Source organism: Neophocaena asiaeorientalis, unplaced genomic scaffold (assembly GCF_003031525.2).
Source record: "Neophocaena asiaeorientalis asiaeorientalis breed wild unplaced genomic scaffold, Neophocaena_asiaeorientalis_V1.1 scaffold148, whole genome shotgun sequence".
Classification (NCBI taxonomy): Eukaryota; Metazoa; Chordata; class Mammalia; order Artiodactyla; family Phocoenidae; genus Neophocaena; species Neophocaena asiaeorientalis.
The window spans coordinates 8,072,048-8,083,053 of NW_020174050.1; positions in this window are offsets into that span (position 1 = coordinate 8,072,048).

Consider the following 11,006-nt stretch of genomic DNA (forward strand, 5'->3'; position numbering starts at 1 on the left):
TAGGGGAAGCAGTTAGTATGAATTTGATTTTTTTTCTACTCATTTACCTATATTCTGAAATTTCCACACTTCTTCCTTTTTAATATTAATATCCAAATAAATTGACCATCCATGTAATAACTTTCTTCACAGAGAAGGACTGTGTAAAGATATTATTCTGTGATATAGTTCAGTATAACAATTATTTTTTTATCGTGTGGTAGAAAGGTATAATTTTTATTCTGATTCAACCAATTCTATGGAATAGGTGGTCCCGTAAATGCAATTTTTTGTTTTGATTTGTTTTCTGTCTAATGTAATAAACAAAATAAGGAAGAAACTTTTGCAGTAAGAACTTAGTTGTATAAACCTTGTAATGACTCTATCCTGTATCAAGTAGGTGTTGTCTTCAGATTCCCTTTATTTCTTCAATTCTAATCAGCTCTATTGACTATCTAAAGTAAATTTACTGGAAAAACAATATGGTGACACAGGCACACACTGATATACTAGAGCCAGTCCCCTCTTGCCAACTTAAGGACATCTCTCCAGGCACCCTGTCTTCTTTCAACATAAACTTTTCTCTCACTATTAGGTCATTCATGTCAGTGGAAAATTTTACTGTAATTTTTCTCATCTCATAAATCCCAATCCATATTTCACTCCACATATCATACATCTCTCTGTTTCTCTTTACAACAAAACTACTTGAGATAGTTATTTATACTTTCTGCATCCAAGTCTTCTCTTATTATTTCTCACCTTAGAAAACAATTGTATTCAGATTTATTGATTAGCACCACGTAGTGTACAAAATCTGTTTTATTCTTTTATGATTTCTTGAACCAGTGAGTTTTATATATTTTTTCCATTTAATATTATTAAAACCTTTTTGCTTTCTATCATCTTAAAAACATGGCTATTAAATAGTCTCCCTTTTTAAAATTCCCAATGAAAAGATACTTAAATGTGACATTTCACTTTTTAAAAAAATCATGGGGTATTTTGTACCTACCTTTGTGACATGATAATTACCATTTTATCTTGGAGGGACTGTATTCACTAGCAAGAAAGATAGTTTATTAGCAATGCTCTCTGGTACGGTCTTACTGCAGGGTGCTATGACTTGAAACACATACCAGTGTTTTTGCTATCATAAATTTGCAATGCTTCTCTTCTTGAACCTACTCTACCAGGCTTCCTTCCATCCTCACCTCTCTCCATTTAATCTACTCTTGCTCATGTCACCACTGATCTCCATGTTGTTTTTTCCAGTGGCTGATCCTCAGTCCTGATCCGACAGAGACAATCACTTTATTCTTCTTGAAACAACATCTCCGCTTGGTTTCTAAGACTCTTTCAGGACACCATATTCCTCTAGTTTCCTTCCTACCTCATTGGTCATTCCTGCTCAGTCTCACTGACTGGTTACTTTTAATATTCCATAATTATAAATGCTTGAGTATTCTAGAGCTAAGATCTTGACCTCTTCATATCCACTTACATGTTGTTACTTCCAGACTTCTCCTATAAACTCCAGACTTTTATATTCAGATGCCTATTGGACATCTCTACTTAGATGTCTAACAGGCAACTTAAATTTACTGTGTCCAAAGCTGAACTTCTGACCTCTCACTCCATCTCCAAACCTTCTTTTTCCCACAGGCTTTCTCATATCAGGAAGTGGAAGATCTATCCATCCAGTTGCTCAGACCAAAAAATATTTGAGTTACCTTGATCCTTCTCTTCCTACCTCACCCCAAATCAAATCTGTCAGCAAAGCGCGTAAGATCTACCTCTACAATATATCCAGAATTGAATCATTGCTCACTAACTCCACTACTACCTTTCTGGTCTACACACCACCATTTCTAGCCTGGAATATATATACCATACAATAGCCTCTTAACTGGTCTGCTTGATTCTGTGCCCTTCCTGCTCCCCCACCACTTTCTTTTCTCAACTCAATAGTCAGAATGATCATATTAATTTAGATCAGTTTAGTTCTCTACCCCAAACTTTCAGTACATATTCTTTTCCTTCACTGTACAAGCCAAAGTCCACATGATGGCTTACGAAGCCCTACCCAAACTGGCTTCTTTTAACCTTTCTGACCTTACCTCTTACCAGTCTCCCCATTACTTACTTCACAGAAGCCGCACTGACCTTAACATGTCACGCAAACTCCTAACTCAAGGACCCTGCTCTTGCTATTCCTGTTGCCTAGAACACTCTTCTTCCAGATCATACCCTTCCTCGTGAGTCACACCGTTACCTCCTTTGCACCTTTGCTTATGCATCACCTTCTCAGTGAGGCCAACCCTACCACCTACCATATGACTGAATATGTATTTACTTGCTTATGTGGTCATGGTGTATCTCCACATTGGAATATAAGCTCCAGGAGGAGAGGGACTTTAGTTTTCTCCCTGCTGATTTTCAAATGCCTAGAACAGTGTCTGGCTGGGTTATAACAATGCTTATTAAATGAATGAATGAATGAAACACAATGCAAATGTTCTCCATCTTCACCCTGTAATTTTATTCATTCTTCAAATCTTATTTTATACTTTACATCCTTTGGGAAGGCTTTATTTCCCCGCCTGCCCCCATGTCAAGAGTGAATTAGCTGCGCCTCTTAGCTGCAGTCATTGCATCCTATACTAAGCCATATTTTTGCACCTTATCACCCTGCCTATATTCATATGTGCCGTCATGGAGGGCAAGTACCAAGTGTTTACCACTACACATTCAGTAACTGTATCCTAATACGTGTTCAATAATTATTTGTTGAATAAATGAATCACATATATATTCTCTATTGGGATTCTACCAGTGTCACAGAAATAGTATTTGTTGTATATCTAATAATTATCTTTATTGTATGCTAAGATTTGTTTGATGCTTTCAAACCTCTTCTTAAATGAATAGTACGTGGGTACCTTTTGAATTAAATTTTAAAACATACTGTTGGCAACCTTGACAACTTGACTATTCATTAGTAAATGTTTTAAATAATACCCTTATTACTCTTTGATTAATTTTTAGACCATATTTTCTCTCTTGGGGAATTGTGTTGATTTATTGCCCATTATCAGATTGAAATCCTAGATAAAATCCAAGTTCAGTGTCTTCAATAATCTTTATTAGTGTTAGGATCTGTTTTAATTTAATTTTATTTTAAAAATTTTATTGGAGTGTAGTTGATTTACAATGTGGTGTTAGCTTCAGGTGTACAGCAAAGTGATTCAGTTATACATATACATATGTTCATTCTTTTTCAGATTCTTTCCTCATATAGGTTATCACAGAATATAAAGTTCCCTGTGCTATACAGCAGGTCCTTGTTGGTTATCTATCTTATATATAGCAGTGTGTGTATATTAATCCCAAGATCCTGATTTATCCCCCCGCCGCGTTTCCCTTTTGTAAGGGTAAAAACCATAAGTTTGTTTTTGATATCTGTAAGTCTGTTTCTGTTTTGTAAATAAGTTCGTTTGTATCATTTTTAAAATTAGATTCCACATATGAGTGACATCATATGATATTTATCTTTCTCTGTCTGACTTACTCCACTGAGTATGATAACTTCTAGGTCCATCCGTGTTGCTGCAGATGGCATTATTTCATTCATTTTTATGGCTGAGTAGTATTCCATTGTATATATATATACCACATCTTCTTTATCCATTCCTCTGCTAATGGACATTTAGGTTGCTTCCATGTCTTGGCTATTGTAAATAGTGCTGCAGTGAACACTAGGGTGCATGTCCCTTTTCGAATTACAGTTTTCTCTGGATATATGCCTAGGAGTGGGATTGCTGGATCACATGGTAGTTCTATTTTTAGTTTTTTAAGGAACTTCCATACTGTTCTTCATAGTGGCTGTACCAATTTACATTCCCACCAACAGTGTAGGAGGGTTCCCTTTTCTCCACATCCTTTCCAGCATTTATTGTTTGTAGACTTTTTGATGATAGTCATTTTGACTGGTGTGAGGTGATAACTCAATGTAGTTTTGATTTGCATTCCTGTGATGCTGAGAATCTTTTCATGTGCTTTTTGGCCATCTGTATGTCTTTTTTGGAGAAATGTCTATTTAGATCTTCTGCTCATTTTTTTAAATTGGGTTATTTGTTTTTTTGATAGAGCTTCACAAGCTGTTTATATATTTTGGAGATTAATCCCTTGTTGGTGCCTTCGTTTGCAAACATTTTCTCCCATTCTGTGGGTTGTCTTTTCGTTTTGTTTAGGGTTTCCTTTGCTGTATATGATCTGTATTTTAACATCTTGCTTCTCTTTGAAGGAAGGAAAGAGGTCAAGTAAGTTGCTTTAGATGAATCTAACTTCTTATAACAGTTCCTTAAAAGCTAACTGGCTTCATTTAGAACTTAGGTGTAATAATGAAAACCAAATATTGACTATACTTTTGGTAAAGTTTAAAACAAAGTAAGAATTAATTTTTATTTTATTCCTGACACCATATACAACAGAATATCATTTTAACAAAGTCCAGTTGTTTCACATTTTCAGATATTTTAGAAGTCTCATAAAGTCTCCAAATAGACCACCACACATTGCATAAATTTGTTGGAACGTTGATGGCCTGGAATAGCAATGTCAGTCCTGCAGTCAGCACCATATGTATTGTTCAGAGATTAAACTTTATAATACATTATCAAGATATTAAACATTTTGAAGCAACATGGGTATTTGGGAAAAAATTTTAGAAGGCGTCTTCATGTCTAGTCTTATTCCTTATTTAAGGAGGAGTAAAAATATATATGTTAGAAGACCATCATAAAATTGTTAAAATAAACTTGATTTGTAAATGCTTATAGTCACTTGGCTGTCTGAAAAATGTGTATAAATAAAGCTATCAGTTCTAGATTATGTTGGGTACAGGAAATGTCATTTTACAATTTTATTCTAATTAATTATGTGATACACATGAAAAAATTAACCTAAGTGTAATCATTTTAAGAAGGTATTATATGCAAGTTATATCCATTTTAAGAGTTAAGCTCAACAGTCCTTTATTAAAAATAAATAACTGTGAATCAACCTATAAACATTAAATGAAATCATTTGTAGCTGATAGTATTTTAAGTATATTCCACTTTTCTTAACCAGAATTTTTGTGGATCTTGGTCCATCTGCTATTCAGTATGCTGGGGAAGTCTTTATTCATTTCTCCAGAGAAGGGAATACTCAGAAAAAAGTTGAGAATAAAGGAAAAAGCAAGAGAATGTCTTCCTTCAGGAGGATATAGGAATGGGGCTGGGGAGAAATTCAAAGGAGAATTGATCAAGGCTTTATCTCAGTCTGGGGGATCCTTGAGAAAAGAGTCATGTACCCTGATTGCCTCCCTCTAATAGTCGAGCCCCAGGTGAAGATCAATAGAGGTCTCAACTGAGATCCCAGAGCAGAGGAGACCTAGACCTTACCCTTATGGAAGGTCCTGGGACCTGGAGACCTGGCAAGTAGAGATGGCTACATAATACGTCTAGGCAGACTGCCCTGAGGTTAACCCATAGTTTTCCCATGGACCACCATGCTCTGCAGTGACTAAAAATCCTCAGGCACCCAAAAGGGTTATGAAAATAAAGGAGAGAGTTTCTGGATAAGATCCTATGAATGAGAATTAGGTTTGACAGAACTGTAACCTCAATAGACTGACTTCCAAGGACCAGACCACAGATTAGGTAAGATTCAGAACGTGTGAGCCTGGGCAGGTGTCACCAAGGAACACTCCCAGCCCTATGTTTTAATACTACATTAGACCCTTGGCATGTAGACTCAATCCTAAGCAAAAATAGCTGGAGTTTGGGTGAGTTCAGAAATTAAATTTTTATAGAAAAATAAAGGTTTTGTTTTCCCTTACAACTGAATATGTGGGTAGAGCTTCATACCTACTTCAAACATCTCTTTTTTCAAATATATTGAAAGTTTTAATTAATACGTGTCCTTAACTCAGTAGACAACCACAGTTCATATGATGACAGTGGAGAATTGCTTCCTTAGCTACATTTCAGGGGCCATTTGGCTGGTATATGGAGCTCTTTATACAGCTCTGATTGGCAAAAATATCTTCTACAGGAACTGTAGAATAAGGGTTGCCCTGACCTTGGGAATATTTGAGATCTATACAAGAGGAGAATCCAGATACTCTCCATCATATATACAAAAGCACCGTGGGTAAATAAGTTCCTATCTGTTGTGCTTAAGAATAAGTAAATAAAAGCCACCCTCAGAGATTTTCAGGTTTCCAGATCCAACACTGAGAAATTTCCAAGTTCATGGTGAATTGCCTCCTCTCCTCGGTGTTCATAGATTTTCTCTGGAACACAGCTCTCCAGACACCAGAACAGGCCAAATGACAAGTTGCCAACAGAGCAATATGGGAAACGGTTGAGATTACATTTTAGACAGAGAACCACAAACTTCTAGAACTGGAGGTCAGCTCTAGAAGTTTAGCCTTTCTTGACTATAAATCTGGAAGATAACTTCCTGCCCCCAGGTGTTTCCATGATGATCTTGGTGACTAATGAAGGGAATGAGGGAAGATGTTTAAACCACAGGATATGATATGGTTGGAATTATCGCTTATATAAATTAAATAATAAACACGTTTGCTCATGTACTCTAAATATGTGAAATTATGTAATTTTTGTTTTAAATAACTTATAAAAAGTAAAAGCATGGCACCCTTTATTTTTATTAGTCTATAGCATGCTAAAATATATTGTTAAATCTTGAATTTATGTGAAAGCATTTTAGAACAAGCTTGAGTAGAGGAGGCGGAATTAAATGTGAGTATTTATAGACAGTAGTACTCTGCACACAGAGGAAACAAAAAAGTTTTTTTTAATTTATTTGTTTGATTTATTTATTTTTGGCTGCATTGGATCTTCGTTGCTGTGCACGGACTTTCTCTAGTTGCAGCGACCGGGGGCTACTCTTCGTTGTGGTGCACGGGCTTCTCATTGCGGTGGCTTGTCTTGTTGCAGAACATGGGCTCTAGGTGCGCAGGCTTCAATAGTTGCAGCACACGGGCTTCAGTAGTTGCAGCATTTGGGCTCAGTAGTTGTGGCACATGGGCTCAGTAATTGTGGCTCGCATGCTATGGAGTGAGTGTAGGCTCGGTAGTTGTGGTGCATGGGCTTAGTTGCTCCGCAGCATGTAGGATCTTCCCGGACCAGGGGTCGAACCCATTTCCCCTGCATTGGCAGATAGACTCTTTTTTTTTTTTTTAAATAAATTTATTTATTTTTGGCTGTGTTGTAGTTTCTGTGCAAGGGTTTTCTCTAGTTGTGGCGAGCGGGAGCCACTCTTCATCGCGGTGCACGGGCCTCTCACTGTCACGGCCTCTTTTGTTGCCGAGCACAAGCTCCAGACACGCAGGCTCAGTAGCTGTGGCTCATGGGCCCAGTTGCTCCGCGGCATGTGAGATCTTCCCAGACCACGGCTCGAACCCGTGTCCCCTGCATTGGCAGGCGGATTCTCAACCACTGCTGCCACCAGCAAAGCCTGGCAGTTGGACTCTTAACCACTGTGCCACCAGGGACGCCCGGAAACAAATTTTAAGATGTATTTGCTTTCACATGAAGTAGGCTTTTACTTAAAATGAAATGAAAGCTGAGTAAACACCAAATCTTTTGTTATGTGTGAATAAACACGTGTGAATGTGGCTTGTAGTCAAAAATATATTGTTATATACACTCATAGCAGTTTTCCTTAGTCAAACCTTCAATCTTGACCTTTAAGTGTGAACATTGGAACTCTATATTGTGATCTTATAAAGTTGCCTATTTCTGAAAAAAATAGTAACTAGCAACAGAATTTATTAGGCCATATACATTAGGGATACATAATTATTCTTTCTTCACATAGAATTGACTATTACCGATGTTAGAATTAACTAATCAGCAACAGAAAATCACCGTACATTTTGAAGATTGAACATTTTGTTTCATTGAGGTGAGTAATGATAAAGTTACCTAGAAAAAACATGTATTTATCACAAAACTGATTCCCTGATCATCCTCTGTCCTCTGACTTATCCTGCTTCCCTCACTGCTTTTCTCCTCTGAGCAGTCCCTTAACAGTACAAAAGTACCCGAATACCTGACTCAGGCTTTGCTGCTAGGTACCTCTGTCTGAGTCAATCACTAATTAGGAGAGGGACCATTTATTACTCATCTCTGCATCTCCACCACCTTGCACCGTTCTTGACACATTATAGGTGTTCTATAATGTTTGAATGAAAGGCCTTTCTAGGATGGTTTATTTTAGTGGTAAATTTCTTTCAATTTAGTATTGTCCAAGACATAATTGTAGAGGATATAAATTAATCTTCCTTCATAGATATATACTTCCCTCTAACTTCCTGGTGTGGTCTTTCCAGTAAGGCCCCCCGCTCTAGACCATCTCTGACTCCAATCTCAGACTTCTAAAATGTTTATTTCTTTGATGGCCTATTTTAAACTCAGTTTCTTTGGAAAGGTTTTGAATTCATAGCATATTAGAACGAGAGAAGCCTTACAGAATATCCAGAAAGGAAATTGTAAAAGAAAAAATCTCGGATGTTCAGGAAGCAAGAAGAAAAGAAACAATGAAAAAATCAGAGGTGTGGTTACATATAATGGGCTATCCTTTTTCTCCTGTGCTTTATAAATCCTATTCTGATGATCATAACAAAGTTATGAATTATCAGATGTAACCATCTGGTACACAAGACAATGATATTTAAAGATGAGGAAAGTAAAGTGACTTAAATGGAAGTGAAGTGTCCACACTTAAATAGTAGTGGTAAAAATGATGATACCAGTAAAGTATTATAAGTCACATGTGTATACTGTAATTCTCTGAGCAACACTATGAAAACTACGCAAAGAGATACAGTCAAAAACACTATAAATCAATCAAGCTGGAATCCTAAAAAATATTCAGTTACCCCAAAGAAAGACAAGAAAAGAGAAACAGAAGAATGAGTTCCAGGAGAAAGAAACAGAAAAAAAATTTAATAAAAAGGGAAGACTTAAGTTCTAGAGCATTGACACCTCAATGATACCAATCAAAATATACCAATCAAATTGGCAGAGTGGCTTAAAAAAATAACACAACCATGTGCTGTTTCAAATTCAATGACATAGTTAGGTTGAAAGTAAAAGAGAGAAAAATGTATACATGAAAATATTAACTTAAAAAATTCAGGATTGCAGTGGTTGAGAGCCCGCCTGCCAATGCAGGGTACATGGGTTCAAGCCCTGGTCCGGGAAGATCCCGCATGCCGCAGAGCAGCTGGGCCTGTGCGCCACAGCTGCTGAGCCTGCGCTCTGGAGTATGAGCCACAACTACTGAGGCTGCCTGCTACAATTACTGAAGCCCACGTGCCTAGAGCCTGTGCTCCGCAACAAGAAAAGCCACCTTAATGAGAAGCCCGTGCACCGCAACAAAGAGTAGCCCCCACTTGCTGTAGCTAGAGAAAGCCTGTGAGCAGCAACGAAAACCCATAGAAGATAACTGGGTAAATTTGATTTCATCCAAATTTAAGACTTTTGCTATGTGAAAGTCTGTGTCAAAAGGATGAAAAAAGCTACAGATTGGGAGGAAATATTTGCAGGCTATTTATCAACAGAAGACTAAAATGTAGAGTATATAAGGAGCTCTCAAAACTCAACAGTAAAATATAGCCTAAACAGAAAATGGAAAATCAACATGAAGAGGCATTTCAATGAAAAGGATATACAGATGGCTAATAAGCACATGGAAATATGTTCAGCATCAAAGAAACACAAATTAAAACCTCCGTGAGTTGTTACTGCACAGCTATCAGAAGGGCAAAAGTGAAAAAAAAAATAGTGATGATACCAAGTGCTCGAGAGGATGTGGAGAAACTAGGTCTGTCACTGGTGGGAATGTAAAATGGTACAGCCTCTTTGGAAAACAAATTGGCAGTTTCTTATAAAGATAGACATGCAATTGCCGTATGATCCAGTAATTATACTCCTAGGCATTTATCCCAGAGAAATGAAAACGTATGGTCACTTAAACTTCTGTACAATGTTCATAGCAGCTTTCTTTGGAACAGCCGAAAGCTGAAATGACCCGCAATGCCCTTCAACAGATAAATGGTTAAACAAACTGTGGTACATATATATTGTGGACTACTACTCAGCAATAAAAAGAAAGGACCTGATTCGTACAACAAATTGGGTGAATCTCCAGGGAATTATGCTGAGTGAAAAACAGCCAAGCAGAGCTTCCCTGGTGGTGCAGTGGTTGAGAATCTGCCTGCCAATGCAGGGGACATGGGTTCGTGCCCCAGTCCGAGAAAATCCCACACGCCACAGAGCGGCTAGGCCCGTGAGCCATGGCTGCGGAGCCTGTGCTCCACAACAGGAGAGGCCACAACAGTGAGAGGCCCGCGTACTGCAAAAAATAAAAAAACAAAAAACAAAAAACAACCAATCACCAAAAGTTACATACCTTGATTCCATTTATAGAGCATTTAAAAAAATTTAAGTGTAGTTGATGTGCAATGTTGTGTTACAGATGTATGATATAGTGATTCAAAATTTTAAAGGTTATATTCCATTTATAGTTTTTATAAACTATTGGCTATATTCTCTGTGTTATACAATATATCCTTGTAGTTTATTATATACATAATAGTTTGTACTTCTTAATCCCCTACCCCTATATTGCCCCTCTCCCCTGCGCTCTTGCCACTGGTAACCAATAGCTTGTTCTTTGTATCTGTCAGTCTGCTTCTTTTTTGTTATAGTTACTAGTTTGTTGTATTTTTTAGATTCCACATATAAGTGATATCATAGAGTTTTTGTTTTTCTCTGTCTGACTTATTTCACTTAGCATAATACCCTCCAAGTTATAGCATTTTTTAAATGACAAAATTTTAGAAATGTAGGACAGATTAGTGGATATCAGAGGTTAGGAACAAAGGAAGGTTGGAGGTGGGAGGGAGATGAATGTGGTTACAAAAGGGCAACAGGAGGGATTCTTAT